This window comes from Stenella coeruleoalba (assembly GCF_951394435.1).
Source record: "Stenella coeruleoalba genome assembly, chromosome: 5".
NCBI classification, from domain to species: domain Eukaryota; kingdom Metazoa; phylum Chordata; class Mammalia; order Artiodactyla; family Delphinidae; genus Stenella; species Stenella coeruleoalba.
In genome coordinates this window covers 54,801,694-54,818,720 of record NC_137150.1, presented here as the reverse complement: position 1 = coordinate 54,818,720, position 17,027 = coordinate 54,801,694, and the positions used below count along the sequence as shown (strand labels likewise).

The following is a 17,027-nucleotide window of genomic DNA, read 5'->3' as shown; positions in this document are numbered from 1 at the left end:
TTTTTTTAGATTCCATATATACGTGTTAGCATACAGTATTTGTTTTTCTCTTTCTCACTTCACTCTGTATGACAGACTCTAGGTCCATCCACTTCACTACAAATAACTCAGTTTTGTTTCTTTTTATGGCTGAGTAATATTCCATTGTATATATATGCCACATCTTCTTTATCCATTCATCTGTTGATGGACACTTAAGTTTCTTCCATGTCCTGGATATTGTAAATAGAGCTGCGATGAACATTTTGGTACATGACTTTTTGAATTATGGTTTTCTCAGGGTATATGCCCAGTAGTGGGATTGCTGGGTCATATGGTAGTTCTACTTTTAGTTTTTTAAGGAACCTCCATACTGTTCTCCATAGTGGCTGTATCAATTTACATTCCCACCAACAGTGCAAGAGGGTTCCCTTTTCTCCACACCCTCTCCAGCATTTATTGTTTGTAGATTTTTTGATGATGGCCATTCTGACCGGTGTGAGATGATATCGCATTGTAGTTTTGATTTGCATTCTCTAATGATTAATGATGTTAAGCATTCTTTCATGTGTTTGTTGGCACTCTGTATATCTTCTTTGGAGAAATGTCTATTTCGGTCTTCTGCCCATTTTTGGATTGGGTTGTTTGTTTTTTAATATTGAGCTGCATGAGCTGCTTGTAAATTTTGGAGATTAATCCTTTGTCAGTTGCTTCATTTGTAAATGTTTTCTCCCATTCTGAGGGTTGTCTTTTTGTATTGTTTATGGTTTCCTTTACTGTGCAAAACTTTGAAGTTTCATTAGGTCCCATTTGTTTAATTTGTTTTTATTTCCACTTCTCTAGGAGGTGGGTCAAAAAGGATCTTCCTGTGATTTATGTCATAGAGTGTTCTGCTATGTTTTCCTCTAAGAGCTTTATAGTGTCCGGTCTTACATTTAGGTCTCTAATCCATTTTGAGTTTATTTTTGTGTATGGTGTTAGAGAGTGATCTAATTTCATTCTTTTACACGTAGCTGTCCAGTTTTCCTAGCACCACTTATTGAAGATGCTGTCTTTTCTCCACTGTATATTCTTGCCTCCTTTATCAAAGATAAGGTGACCATATGTGTGTGGATTGATCTCTGGGCTTTCTAGCCTGTTCCATTGATCTATATTTCTGTTTTTTGTGCCAGTACCATACTGTCTTGATTACTGTAGTTTTGTAGTATAGTCCGAAGTCAGGGAGCCTGATTCCTCCAGCTCCGTTTCTCTTTCTCAAGATTGCTTTGGCTATTTGGGGACTATTGTGTTTCCATACAAATTGTGAAGTTTTTTATTCTAGTTCTATGAAAAATGCCTGTGGTAGCTTGATAGGGCTGGCACTGAATCTGTAGATTGCTTTGGGTAGTATAGTCATTTTCACAATGTTAGTTCTTCTAATCCAAGAACATGGTGAATCTCTCCATCTATTGGTATCATCTTTAATTTCTTTCATCAGTGTCTTATAATTTTCTGCATACAGGTCCTTTGTCTCCTTAGGTAGGTTTATTCCTAGATATTTTTTTTGTTGCAATGGTAAATGGGAGTGTTTTCTTAATTTCACTTTCAGATTTTTCATCATTAGGGTGTAGGAATGCAAGAGATTTCTGTGCATTAATTTTGTATCCTGCTACTTTACCAAATTCATTGATTAGCTCTAGTAGTTTTCTGGTAGCATCTTTAGGATTCTCTATGTATAGTATCATGTCATCTGCAAACAGTGACAGCTTTACTTCTTCTTTTCTCATTTGCATTCCTTTTATTTATTTTTCTTCTCTGCTTGCTCTGGCTAAAACTTCCAAAACTATGTTGAATAATAGTGGTGAGAGTGGGGAAACATTTCTTGTTCCTGGTCTTAGTGGAAATGGTTTCAGTTTTTCACCATTGAGGATGATGTTGGCGGTGGGTTTGTTATCTATGGCCTTTATTATGTTGAGGAAAGTTCCCTCTATGGCTACTTTCTGCAGGGTTTTTTATCATACATAGGTGTTCAATTTTGTTGAAAGCTTTCTCTGCATCTATTGAGATGATCATATGTTTTTTCTCCTTCAATTTGTTAATATGGTGTGTCACATTGATTGATATGCGTATATTGAAGAATCCTTGCATTACTGGGATAAACCCTACTTGATCATGGTATATGACCCTTTTAATGTGCTGTTGGATTCTGTTTGCTAGTATTTTGTTGAGGATTTTTGCATCTATGTTCATCAGTGATATTGGCCTGTTTTCTTTCTTTGTGACATCTTTATCTGGTTTTGGTATCATGGTGATGGTGACCTCGTAGAATGAGTTTGGGAGTGTTCCTCCCTCTGCTATATTTTGGAAGAGTTTGAGAAGGATAGGTGTTAACTCTTCTCTAAATGTTTGATAGAATTCGCCTTTGAAGCCATCTGTTCCTGGGCTTTTGTTTGTTGGAAGATTTTTAATCACAGTTTCAATTTCTGTGCTTGTGATTGGTCTGTTCATATTTTCTATTTCTTCCTGGTTCAGTCTCAGAACTGATGCATTTCTAAGAATTTTTCCATTTCTTCCAGGTTGACCATTTTATTGGCATATGGTTGCCTGTAGTAATCTCTCATGATTCTTTGTATTTCTGCAGTATCAGTTATTACTTCTCCTTTTTCATTTCTAATTTTATTGATGTGAGTCCTCTCTCTTTTTCTTGATGAAATCTGGCTAATGGTTTATCAATTTTGTTTATCTTCTCAGAGAACCAGGTTTTAGTTTTATTGATCTTTGCTATATATATTTATATTGATCTTTGCTTCATTTCTTTTTCGTTTATTTCTGATCTGATCTTTATGATTTCTTTCCTTCTGCTAACTTTGGTTTTTTTTTTCTTTTTCTTTGTCTAATTGCTTTAGGTGTAAGTTTAGGTTATTTGTTTGAGAAATTTCTTGTTACTTAAGGTAGGATTGTATTGCTATAAAGTTCCCTCTTAGAACTGCTTTTGCTGCATCCCATAGGTTTTGGGTCATCGTGTTTTCATTGTCATTTACTTCTAAGTATTTTTTAATTTCTCTTTAATTTCTTCAGTGATCTCTTGGTTATTAAGTAGTGTATTGTTTAGCCTCCATGTGTCCGTTCGTTTGTCTTTTTTTTTTTTTTGCGGTATGCGGGCCTCTCATTGTTGTGGCCTCCCCCATTGCGGAGCACAGGCTCCGGATGAGCAGGCTCAGCAGCCATGGCTCACGGGCCCAGCTGCTCTGCAGCATGTGGGATCTTCCTAGACTGGGGCACGAACCCATGTCCCCTGCATTGGCAGGTGGACTCTCGACCACTGTGCCACCAGGGAAGCCCCTGTGTTTGTATTTTTTACAGATTTTTTCCTATAATTGATATCTAGTCTTATAGTGCTGTGGTCAGAAGCAATAGTTGATACAATTTCAATTTTCTTAAATTTACCAAGGCTTGATTTGTGTCACAAGATATGATCTATCCTGGAGAATGTTCCATGAGCACTTGAGAAGAAAGTGTATTCTGTTTTTTTTGGATGGAGTGTCCTATATATATCAATTAAGTCTACCTTGTTTAATGTATCATTTAATGCTTGTGTTTCCTTATTTATTTTCATTTTGGATGATCTGTCCATTGGTGAAAGTGGGGTGTTAAAGTCCCCCAGTCTGATTGTGTTACTGTCGATTTCCCCTTTTTTGGCTGGTACTATTTGCCTTATGTATTGAGGTGCTCCTATGTTGGGTTCATAAAAATTTGCAATTGTTATGTCTTCTTCTTAGATTGATCCCGTGATCATTATGTAGTGTCCTTCTTTGTATCTTGTAATAGTCTTTATTCTAAAGTCCATGTTGTCTGCTATGAGAATTGCTACTCCAGCTTTCTTTTGATTTCCATTTGCATGGAATATCTTTTTCCATCCCCTCAGTTTCAGTCTGTGTGTGTCCCTAGGTCTGAAGTGGGTCTCTTGTAGACAGCATATATATGGGTGTGGTTTTTGTATCAATTCAGCCAGTCTAGTTCCTTTGGTTGGAGCATTTAATCCATTTACATTTAAGGTAATTATCGATATGTATGTTCCTGTTACATTTTCTTAATTGTTTTGGGTTTGTTATTGTAGGTCTTTTCCTTGTCTTGTGTTTCCTGCCTAGAGAAGTTCCTTTAGCATTTGTTGTAAAGCTGGTTTGGTGGTGCTGAATTCTCTTAGCTTTTGCTTGTCTGTAAAGCTTTTGATTTCTCCATCGAATCAGAATGAGATCCTTGCTGGGTAGAGTAATCTTGGTTGTAGGTTTTTCTTCTTCATCACTTTAAATATGTCCTGCCACTCCCTTCTGGCTTGCAGAGCTTCTGCTGAAACATCAGCTGTTAACCTTATGGGGATTCTCTTCTGTGTTATTTTTTATTTTTCCCTTGCTGCTTTTAATATTTTTTGTTTGTATTTAATTTTTGATAGTTTGATTAATATGTGTCTTGGCATGTTTCTCCTTGGATTTATCCTGTATGGGACTCTCTGTGCTTCCTGGGCTTGATTAACTATTTCCTTTCCCATATTAGGGAAGTTTTCAACTATAATCTCTTCAAATATTTTCTCAGTCCCTTTCTTTTTCTCTTCTTCTAGGATCTCTATAATTCGAATGTTGATGCATTTAATGTTGTCCCAGAGGTCTCTGAGACTGTCCTCAATTCTTTTCATTCTTTTTACTTTATTCTGCTGTGCAGAGTTATTTCCACTATTTTATCTTCCAGGTCACTTATCCGTTCTTCTGCCTCAGTTATTCTGCTATTGATCCCTTCTAGAGAATAGTTAATTTCATTTATTGTGTTGTTCATCACTGTTTGTTTGCTCTTTAGTTCTTCTATGTCCTTGTTAAACGTTTCTTGTATTTTCTCCATTCTAGTTCCAAGATCTTGCATCCTCTTTACTATCATTATTCTGAATTCTTTTTTAGGTAGACTGCCTATTTCCTCTTCATTTGTTAGGTCTGGTGGGTTTTTACCTTGCTCCTTCACCTGCTGTGTTTTCTCTGTCTTCTCATTTTGCTTAACTTACTGTGTTTGGGGTCTCCTTTTCACAGGCTGCAGGTTTGTAGTTATCGTTTTTTTTGGTGTCTGTTCCCAGTGGCTAACATTGGTTCAGTGGGTTTTGTAGGCTTGCTGGTGGAGGGGACTAGTGCCTTTGTTCTGGTGGATGAAGCTGGAATTTGTCTTTCTGGTGGGCAGGTCCACATCTGGTGGTGTGTTTTGGGGTGTCTGTGGCCTTATTATGATTTTAGGCAGCCTCTCTGCTGATGGATGGTGTTGTGTTCCTGACTTGCTAGTTATTTGGTGTCCAGGATGTCCAGCACCGTAGCTTGCTGGTCCTTGAGTGAAGTTGGGTCTTGGCGTTGAGATGGAGATCACTGGGAGATTTTCACTGTTTGATATTACATGGAGCTGGGAGGTCTCTTGTAGACCAGTGTCCTGAATTTGGCTCTCCCACCTCAGAGGCACAGCCGTGACGCCTGGCTGGAGCACCAAGAGCCTGTCATCCACATGGCTCAGAATAAAAGGGAGAAAAAAAAAGAAAGAAAGAAAGAAGCAGATAATAAAGTAAAATAATGTAAAGTTATTAAAATAAAAAATAATTATTAAAAAACATTTCTTTAAAAGTAGTAAAAAAAAAAAAAAAAAGGAAGAGAGCAACGAAACCAAAACAAATCCACCAATGATAACAAGCCCTGAAAACTATACTAAAAAAGAAAAGAAACAAAAACCAGACAGACAGAATCCTAGGACAAATGGTAAAAGGAAAGCTATACAGACAGCATCACACAGGGAAGCATACACATACACCCTCACAAAAAGAGAAAAAGGGAAATATATATATATATATATAGTTACTCCCGAAGTCCACCTCCTCAATTTGGGATGATTCACTGTCTATTCAGGTATTCCACAGATGCAGGGTACATCAAGTTGACTGTGGAGCTTTAATCCGCTGCTTCTGAGGCTGCTGGGAGAATTTTCCCTTTCTCTTCTTTGTTCGCACAGCTTCTGGGGTTCAGCTTTGGATTTGGCTCCGTCTCTCTTGCATGTAGGTCTCCTGAGGGTGTCTGTTCTTCGCTCAGACAGGATGGGGTTAAAGGAGCAGCTGATTCGGGGGCTCTGGCTCCCTCAGGCCGGGGGGAGGGAGGGGTGAGGATGCGGGGCGAGCCTGCGACGTCAGAGGCCCTCGTGACGTTGCACCGGCCTGAGGCGCACCGTGCATTCTCCCGGGGGCGTTGTCCCTGGATCCCGGGACCCCGGCAGTGGCGGGCTGCATAGGCTCCCGGGAGGGGAGGTGTGGATAGTAACCTGTGCTCGCACACAGGCTTTTTGGTGGCGGCAGCAGCAGCCTTAGCTTCTCATGCCCACCTCTGTGGTCCGCGCTGATAGCCGTGCCTCGCACGCGTCTCTGGAGCTCCTTTAAACAGCGCTCTTAATCCCCCCTCCTCTCACTCCAGGAAACAAAGAGGCAAGAAAAAGTCTCTTGCCTCTTCGGCAGCTCCAGACTTCTCATGAACTCCCTCCCACCTAGCCGTGGCGCACTAGCCCCTTCAGGCTGTGTTCACGCCACCAACCCCAGTCTTCTCCCTGGGGTCTGACCTCCGAAGCCCGAGCCTCAGCTCCCAGCCCCGCGTGCCCCGGCGGGTGAGCAGACAAGCCTCTCGGGCTGGTGAGTGCCGGTCGGCACCGATCCTCCATGCGGAAATCTCTCTGCTTTGCCCTCCGCACCCCTGTTGCTGTGCTCTCCTCCGCGGCTCCGAAGCTTTCCCCCTCCGCCCCCCGCAGTCTCCGCACGTGAAGGGGCTTCCTAGTGTGTGGAAACCTTTCCTCCTTCACAGCTCCCTCCCACTGGTGCAGGTACCATCCCTATTCTTTTGTCTCTGTTTTTCTTTTTTCTTTTGCCCTACCCTGGTACGTGGGGGGTTTCTTGCCTTTTGGGAGGTCTGAGGTCTTCTGCCAGCGTTCAGTAGGTGTTCTGTAGGAGTTGTTCCACGTGTAGATGTATTTCTGATGTATTTGTGGGGAGGAAGATGATCTCCACGTCTTACTCTTCTGCCATCTTGAAACTCCCCTCGGCCATCCCTTTTTAATTTTTGTGGAACCTGTAGTAATGTGTCCTCTGTCGTTCTTTATATTGGTAATTTGTGTTCTCTCTCTTTTTGCTTCTTTTGTTTGCTTAGGAACTTCTTACTTTTATTCATTTTTAGCAATCAATTCTTACATTTGTTAATTTTTTTCCATTTTATGTCTTGTTTTGTTTCATTGATTTCTGCTCTTTTTAAAAATATTTTTTTGCTCCTTGAGGTGGAAGTTTAGGTAATTGATATTCAGCCTTACTTCTTTTCAAAATTTATATAGGTAAGGCTACATAAACACAGCATTTAATAAGTGGAAATATGTCATATTTTCCAAATATTTTCTAATTATCAATTTAAATTTTTCTTTGGCCCAGATGATATTTACATTTTATTCATTTAAAATGATCTAGTTATCTTTTTGTTATTTATTTCTTGATCAATTTTATTGTGGTCAGAAGACATACTTTTTATATATTCTTTTCTTCTTATTCTATCCATTACAGAGAGTGGACTCCCTTTATTCCTGCGGCAGAATCTTTCAGGGATTTTAATAGACAACCAGGGTTTTAGTCAGTTCCCCTCCTCCTTGGTGAACCTTGAACTACAATATTTGTCTTCTAAGAATTGTGAAATTACAGAAACCTCTGCTTATTTTTATAGCCCTGTAGCAGCTACTTTCTGCTTGATCTTGGCATTTCATACTGCATGTGCACAGCTGGGAACTGGCAAATACCTTGAGGGGAAATTGCATACAGGATATGGAGCTCATTTCTCTGAGACTCCCTGTTTGCAGGAGCTTGGGATCTCAGCTCTCCAAATCCTGGGTGCCTTGTTGGCTCTACAATTTGTTCAAACCACGGTGTTTAATCAACCCAACTTTTAGAGTTGTTTTCAATCCCAGAGTAAGTCTGTTACCAATACTACACCATAGTTGCTGTACCTTGTTCATTTGAACTAGGTTGTAAACCTTCTTGAGGATGAATGGAATGCTGTCTTAAAACTTTCCTTAAGTTTAGTACATTGGTAAGCATATTTTATTGATGTATGAAAAGGAATGTAATTCTTTTGCTTCTTCTCTCAATAGTTAAAACCCCAATGCTGCACAAAGGATAACAGAATGGAAAAAAATTAGTGTTTTATAGTTGGAAATCGTTGGATGCTTAATCGACATTTTATATTGCAAAGTGTGTTCCTTAACCAAATTATTTAACAGGGCTCTGCACAAAAAGATAACATTTTGCAATATTTGCATGAAAATTGAGTGCTATATCACATAGTAAGTGCTTTTAAATATTCAGTTGATTTCTTTGACTCTCCACTCAGTTTAGTAACACACATTTTGACTGCCATGGCAGCATCAACTTTTTCTAAATAATAACAAAAACAACAATTTAGGTACTTGTACAAAGTCTTAGTTTTATAGATTTAGTAATAGCCGTGACCCTAAGGACAGGGAAGATGGTACTTATATGGAATCTTCCAATGCTGCTTTAATTTTAGTGGTACACTCCAGGGAGTTGGGAATAAACCTGAAAGCACAACCCAGCAGAAAAGGAGTAGGCTCCTTTTTGCCTCAGACTTAGAGTGAAATTTAGCCTTGTGAAAAATAGAGCTAAAGTTCAAAAACTAACTTAAGCCTGTGCACGGTACCATTGATTCTCCTTGAATCAAAAGGCTCTATGTCAAAAGGAGAAATGCTCAGGAGAGCTGTCCCCATGTAGCTGAGTTCAGCTTCTTTTGATCCAGCAAGGAAACATTATAACCTCAGAAAGACTAAGACTGGATGGAGGATCCCAAAGACCTGAGTGTCGCTCACGCCTGTTATCTAAATAGACACAGTTCTTGTCCATCTGATTATGCAGTGGATAGGTGTTACATCTGGGAGGTGAAGGCTTGCTATTCATCTTATCTCTGAAACTAGTTTTATTCCCTTTATGTAATTTATCATTAACTCCTCCACATTGATACTTTTGAAAACACACTTCCCCCTGAGCTGTTAAAACAGAATCTTCAGGGCTTGAAAAATGGTTTTGTTCTTGTGAACGTAATCTTAGGAATTATGTAAACGTAGCACTTGAAAAAAGCTAAAATCATGTATATGAGAAATACAGTATTATGGAGGCATTTATATCTCTCCCTTTGTGGATTACAGTTAAATTTGAGGCAGGGATAGAAAAAAATGTAAATAAACCTATTCTACACCAAGTAAGGAGATAATATGGTCAGTAGCATAGTTGAGATTCTCCCAATTTAGATTAGTGCAGGGAGTATTAAAGTTTAATTGAAATGTTGATATTAAAATTTTCCCAAATAAAAAAGAAATAGTATTAGAAAAAGTGAGGAGAAAAACAACCATTGCTAGGGAAATATCGTTTAGTCTTCATGATCCTCTATAGCAGATTAAAGTCTCCCTAGAATGAGTTTAATTTTCTTCAAGTCATAAATCAAAATGACCCAAACAACCTGAGATACCCACAGTAAACTCTGAAAAAACTTAATCAGTTGGTGGGTGCCTTCTCTCTGGTCTTCTGAAAGAAGCAGTGGGAGGAGACTTACAGCCTAGCTTTAGTACCTTCACATTTTCTAGATTCTAACATAGAATTTTTATTTTCTGGTATTATTAAAGCTACCTACCTTACAACACGGGAAATCATGAATGGAAAACCTCCCTTTATTTTTTGTCTCTACACAAAGACCCCTAAATTTCTTTGCACTGACTCTGGAATATCTTTCATTCATCAAAAGATTCAGCAAGCAATCAATATTTGAAGTATGTACCTGATATTGGTTAAAATGTAAAAAAAAATATTAAATGCACCATTAAAGACAATGTTGTAGTATGGGACCTTACTTCCTGTGTAGAATCATACACTCTCTGGAAAAATGGGTACTTGACACAATGACTCTTGGTCATTTAGTTTGTTTTATTGTTTCTGTGCATATTTAGGTATTGAAGTTTACTAAATATTCAACTTAGGAAAAATATGCAGTGACTGTATTTTATGATTATGAAGTACAGTTGATCCTTGAACCACAAGAGTTTGACCTGTGTGAGTCCACCTATACCTGGATTGTTTTGCAATAATAAATACTACAGTACTGAGGTCTGATTGACTGAATCTAAGGGTGCACAACCTTGGATATGGAGGAACTGCATACAGGGAGGACTAGCAATAAATTAAATATGGATTTTCAACAGCATGGAGGGGCGGTGCCCCACCCCCTCATTCTTCAAGGATCAACTGTATTTCAGCTATAGGGAAAAGTAAAGAAATAACATAGTAAAAGAACCCATTATAAACTTTTGCTAAATCATATAAGCATGCCAAATTTATTTTAGTGTGTCTTTTACACTTTTAAAGCAATGTGATACGGTTTAAACTCAGATACGGTTTAAACTCCCATGTACTCATTCCTGAACACTTTATTTTCCTCCCTCTATTGAAATAATCATTATCCTAAATGTGATTTTTTTTATTTCTATGTAAATTTATGCTTACACATAATTATGTAACATAATGTGTATTATATATTTAAAATAAATATATTTCTATGTAATATACACACAATATATATTTGGGTAAGCAAAATATATACGTGTGTGTATGTTTTCAGTCTTTTAAAAATGATTCATGCTGTAAATACTCTTTTTCAACTTCTAGTTCAATCATTTTAGCTACAGTATAGGGTCCCCTAGTGTGACTAGATCAGAATTTGTTTATTCATTCTCTTGATGTTAGATTTTTAAGTTAATTCCATTTTTGTGTGTGTGTGTGAAGGTGTAAGTGTTGCAGCAACACATGGGAAAGTTTCTCTAGGATCTGTACCTAGGAGTGTGATTACTGGAACAAAGAGCATATTATATCTTCAACTTTACTTTTTATTAGTAGTTGTACCAATTTGCGTTCCCACCAGCAGCAAATTAGCGTCTCAGTTTCTCCACATTGTTGCTGACACTTGATATTGTATAGCATATTGTCGTGCATTGATTGGAGAGGTCATAAAATCAAATTAAAAAGAGCTCCAGAAATGTAATAAACTGCAACCCTGGTCTCATGGTCCCAAGAAATGTTTCTGTCTATACAGCACAAAAAAGGATCAAAACTAGAGGTTGCCTGTCTTGTCTCCTCCTTCCTCATTCCGTCAACTTTCCTCCTATCGGGCACTGTAGTCATTAGAAGAGGCTCTTTTGAAGGGTTAATCAGCATCTGTGTTTCTGCATCTGTGTTTGCAAGTAAAAAAAAATATTGAATTATTTTCTACTTAGGGAAAGCCTGTGAAAGTTCTCATAACAGGTCTTATTTTCATGTAGAAATGAAGTGGTTGAATGAGCCTGGTGATTTTAGGCTTTAAATTTTATTATTCTATGTCTTTAGATTCAGTTATTTTACAAATGAAAGCAAATCTCTGAAACTAGTAGTCTTATACATGGCAACTTTTTATAACAAAATCAAATTTGTTTTGCTTATATAGATTTTAGTCCTACCTAAAAGAAATTATTAAAAATTTCCTTTTGGGATTCCCTGGTGGCACAGTGGTTGGGAGTCCGCCTGCCGATGCAGGGGATGCGGGTTCGTGCCCCAGTCCGGGAGGATCCCACATGCCGTGGAGCGGCTGGGCCCGTGAGCCATGGCCACTGAGCCTGCACGTCTGGAGCCTGTGCTCCACAGCGGGAGAGGCCACAACAGTGAGAGGCCCGCATACCGCAAAAAAAAAAAAAAAAAAAAAAAAAAATTCCTTTCTATTTTTTTTTAATTTGATGAAATCTCCTAAAGACTATATTCTCCTAAAGACTAAATTCAGTGTGGATTGTTTCTAAGGTAAAAAATAATCATGAGGACATTCTCCAAAAGCCCTGCAAAGGCGAACCTGAAGCAACGAGCCAGCACCTGCAGTGTAGTGCTTGCTTAGAGGACTGACACTTGCTCTTATGTCCTGATTTCTCAAGCCAGTAGAGTGGTTTGTTCTTTCCTGAGTTCATGTTGCCTGGTCCCACATCACACAGTTTCAAACTAAGACTAATCCCCAAACACACTTTGTCACAAAAAACACATTACTGACAGCCTGTCGTTTCTCCATTTACATAACTGAGCATAGAAATGATATAAGAAAAGAACATTTTGTTTGCAAATTAGATCATTTTTCATCTCATTTTTGTCTTCATAAAGAAGCAAAGTCCTCCAATTTATTTTCCTCCCAATGCTTTTCTGATGGTAACAGAAATACAATAAAAGCTATTGGGACTGGCATCTCCTTGGATAATCAAAAAAGTTGGCTAAAGCAGAGAACCATGAAAGTAATACAGGCTCATGGTAAATATTTTATTTTGGCTGAAAACGTATAAATGCACATTCATTTACACTACTTTTAAGTAGAGCTAATTTTTTTTCTTAGAGTATAGACCTATTGACTAGATTTCTGTTTATTTTTTGTAGCATAAACCATATACAGAATTCAATCTTTAATTTCCAGGTTTAGTTTTCTAGAGTAGTACATGATTTAACACTTGCAAAGAAATCTTCTAGGTTTTTATTAGTTTTCCTTAGTTCTCTGCATTGGCTCACCCACATATAATTCAATAGCATTTTTATTTAGCAACTTTAGATATCCAAGCTTTTTGAAACTTTTCAACTAAATTTTCAGAGAAATAAACCATTTTGGCACTTATATTTAATCAGTGCACATACTATTTAATTAAACAACAAAATCACCGTAACTAGTATGTATGCTGGCATAGTGTATTTGAGAACTATCACAACTCACTCATGTTGAGCGTGGAATTCTACTTGTGAGCAGTAGTGGCAACCATACTGGCGGGGAGGCCACTTACTGAGGACATGTCATGTGTAGCAGAAATGGACACTATTAATTCATATTTGATTTGGTAAAGTAAATTTTTGTTTAGAGAATAACTTTTTCTATCACCACAGTCATAGAAAGTAAGACAATGTAGGAATCCATTTTTTAATTTTAATTACCCATTTTGCAGGAAAATAGGTTAGTCTAGGGTATTAGAAAGCTTTTTAAAAAATCAGAATTAACATTGCCTCAAGATGATTTTGTGATTCACACACCAAACAGAAACACGGTGCAGTATGTAGAGGCTTAACCTACAGACTTCTAGGACCAGGTTCTAGGAAGCAGGCTCTGGATGAGGAAGCAAGCAAAGGTGGCTGGGGTTCAGTGCTGTGTGTTCACAAGGACCAGACTGGCTCCCATAAGGCTTGCAGTCGTGTCAATGGCATTAATCTGAGGCAAGATACACTTATGCACAGCAATTTTTAAAGTTTTGAGGGCTAAATCTGACTGTACCTGGTATTGAGCTGCTGCCTAGAGCAAGGGAAGGAAGGGAAACAGAGGCATATTGAGACCTAGACCAAAGGGCCCACTGACTCAGAAACTCTGTCTGTGGGAACCTCAGGGAAAAAAGGCCCAAGCATTCATTTTAAGACTTGTTTCTGGAGTAGATACCTGTGAGCTGTTTAGACACAATTGTAAAACCAGACTCAGCCGTTGGAACTCAGGAGAGGGAAACTAATCAACACATACGTAAAAAAACAAAAATGACCACCACAACATTAAACTTTCTAAGAAATACCCCAAAAACATAAGCTTGAAGAATAAGATCCAAAGCACAAGAGGAAATCAACTCCATGACAGAGTCACAAATTCAACATGTATGTTTCCTTCTTAAATTCTGAATGGTCAGACATTACCTTCTCAGATAGAGTCTCTCCCTTATTCCCTGTACCCTCCACTTCTGAAACTTATATTAGGGGTATTCTGAAACTTCTGAATCTTTCCCTGGTGCTTCTTCCCTTATCTTTCAGATTTTTCATCTGTTTTCTGTATATCCCTTTGTAGTCCTCTGGATCAATCCCTTAGTACAGTGTTCCATTTATGTCATTTTGTCTGTGTTTGGCCAAATTAGCATGCACCCCATAATTTAATGTTGCTATTTTCATTTCCAAAATTAATAATTGACTTTAAAAGAATCTGCATCTAGTTTTGATCCATATGTGTGTTTGTTTCATAATTTTTGTTCTTTATGGATATTTTTTCTTCTTTTATCACTTTGAGCATTTTGTCATTTAAAGATTGTTTTTTCAGAGGATTTTTGAATTATTTGCATTCATTCAGGAGGAAATTATCCTAGCCAGGTAGATTATCATTCAAGAGTGAGGAAGAAATAAGGTATTTTCAGAAGTACAAAAGCTGAGCATTTATAATTGAAAAATTCTTGCAGAAACATTACTAAGAGATGTTTTTCAGCAAAAAAGAAATGAATTCAGAGAAATAAATGTGATGCTATAAATACTCATTGACAAAAATAGTGGTAAATGATGTTGGTAAGTCTATTAAGGGCAAGAAAAAAATATAACTCTAAGTCTTAAAGAATGATTGCAGAGGAGTTGGAAGGTAGCTAAGTATATTAATTATCTGTTGTTTAGGAGGAGAGAGAATATACTGAGTAACTAGACTTTGTTGGAACTGTATAAAGTCAATGTTAATACTAAACATTTAAGAGAAAACTAAAAAATTTTGAAAACTCACATTTTTTCTTAGCATGTTTGGGGAAGTTACATGTATGTGAGATAAAGGGATCTAAGAAAAAATTGGTAACAAATGGTAAAAAATGAAAAGATAAAAAGAAAAAGAATGGTAAATAAAAATGATTGAAAAAATAATTCCACACTTAACCAGTAATTATATGACATGTTAATGTACTAAATTTTTATATATAAAGATAAAGACTAATCATATTATACTGAAATAAAATTCAGAGAAATGTAGCTTCTGAGGAACACTTAAAGTAGTACAGAAAAGTTATAAATGAAAGAAATAAATATACTGTAAAATTCTAACTTAAATATACCTGGTCTAGCAATATTAATGAGATAAAATTTAAGAGAAAAAAACATTATTAGGATTGGAGAGAAATTTTACAAAATAATGAAAGGAAAAAAATATAAGATACTACAGTTCAAAACTTGCACACGATTCTCCTGGATTTATATGTCAAAAGCAAAAGATCTACAAATACAATCTCAATGGAACATATTAACATATCTTTCAAAAAACTAAATGGATCAGGCACACAAAATTAGTAAACATTTAAACTACTTGGATGATATAGATACAACTGATTAATCTGATATGTTAGATCTAAAAAATATTTACAGATTCTTCCTATTTGCAGGGCAGGAATAGAAAGGCAGAGAATGGATGTGTAGAGAATGGTTGTGTGGACACAGTGGGCGAAGGGGAGGGTGGGATGAATTGGGAGATTGGGTTTGACATAGATACGCTACCATGTGTAGAATGGATAGCTAGTGGGAACCTGCTGTATAGCTCAGGGAGCTCAGCTTGGTGCTCTGTGATGACCTAGATGGGTGGGATGTGGGCGAGGAGGGAGGTCCAAGAGGAAGGGGATATATGTATCCATATAGCTGATTCACTTCACTGTGCAGCAGAAACTAACACAACATTGTAAAACAATTATACTCCAATAAAAAAAAAAAGAAAAAAATGTTTACAGATTCTTTTTAAGCAAAAACAGAAAACTTACAAAAACTGACAATGACAATGATAGACCATATACATGTAATTCACCACACTGACAGACAATTGACAGATTGACAGCCATGATTATATTTTAGATACAGGTAAAATATTTGAGTAAATGCAACATGTTTTAACCAAATATTGCTTTAGCATCAATTCAACATGTTTTAAACAACTATTTCTTTAGCATAATTTACCCATTATGATGGATACTTTTCCAGGCACTGGGGATGCTGTGATAAATAAAATAGAAAATCTCTGCCCTCATGGATCCTACATCACAGTGGTCAAGACAACAAAACACAAACTACTTGCATGTATAATGTTGGTGGGTAGCAATAAGTTCTATGTAGAAAAATAAAGGAGTAAATAACTATGGCTGTGTGCATTTTGCATGAATGTGTGTGCTACTTTAGGTATTTTAGATAGTTTGGTCAAGGACTGCCTTTTTGAAGAGATAGCATATGGCCTGACACCTGAATGAACAGAGGAAATAATCCATGAGAAAATCTGAAGGAGGATGGTTTCAGGCAAAGGAAACATCAAGTATAAAAACTTTAAACTTGGAACAGCTTGATATGCTTAAGAAATATCAGAGAAAGCAATGTGTCTGGGGCAGGTGGAGAGGCATAGAGTGTAGTAGGAGATGTCAGGTCACATAGAATCTTAGAGGTTATGGTAAGGATTTAGATTGAATTTTGAATCTGATGGAAGGCCAATGGAGAAATTTGAGCACAGGAATGACATCAGATAATTTACATTTTTCAAAGGTCATTATGCCTGCTGGTAAAATGGACTCTTGGGGCAAAAGAGCATTAACGGAGGTATTGTAGTCCAGATGAGAGATGGCTGTGGCTTGTCTGAGTTAGTATGAGCTGGGGAGGTGAAAGTGGCTAATTGTATTATGGTTTTAAAGTTAGGACTCATTGGATTTGCCAGTAACTTGGATATGAGAAATGCAAGAAAGAGAGGAGTTTGGAATCACTCCTCAGTTTGTACCTGTGTGAATGACAGTGCCATTAATTGAGATGGGGAAGTTAGGAAAGGAGAAGATTTAGGGAGGAAATAAGACAAATTTAGGCACATTAAGTTTGAGGTGACTATTAAATGTCAAACAGGAGATGCTGAGTAAGAAATTTTTTAACTGCTAGAAAACAAAGACTAAGTAGGGATTTTCCTTACCTTACAAATGGCATCAGCCAATCAGGCAACATCATATAACTCAGAAAATAACATCATTTCTATCAAGGTAGCAATAATTGAGGTGCCTAGTATTACTATTTCCAGTATTGTGCTGGGTGTTCTAGTCAATGTAGCAAGACAAATATATTAAAAATGAGGTATTAGTATTAGAAAGGAAAAGATAAAATTATGATTATTTGTATTCAGTATGTTTTTAGACAC

The 17,027-nt window shown here is 37.2% G+C and overlaps 1 long non-coding RNA gene and 1 pseudogene across 2 annotated transcripts in view; both read left to right on the top strand.

Moving 5' to 3' along the window:
- Nucleotides 1-17,027, top strand: part of LOC307186614 — a 445,691-nt gene that overhangs the window by 414,429 nt on the left and 14,235 nt on the right. The gene's annotated exons all lie outside the window — the stretch shown is intronic.
- Nucleotides 1-17,027, top strand: part of LOC307187040 (acyl-protein thioesterase 2-like) — a 43,750-nt pseudogene that overhangs the window by 23,124 nt on the left and 3,599 nt on the right. The window lies entirely within an intron of this gene.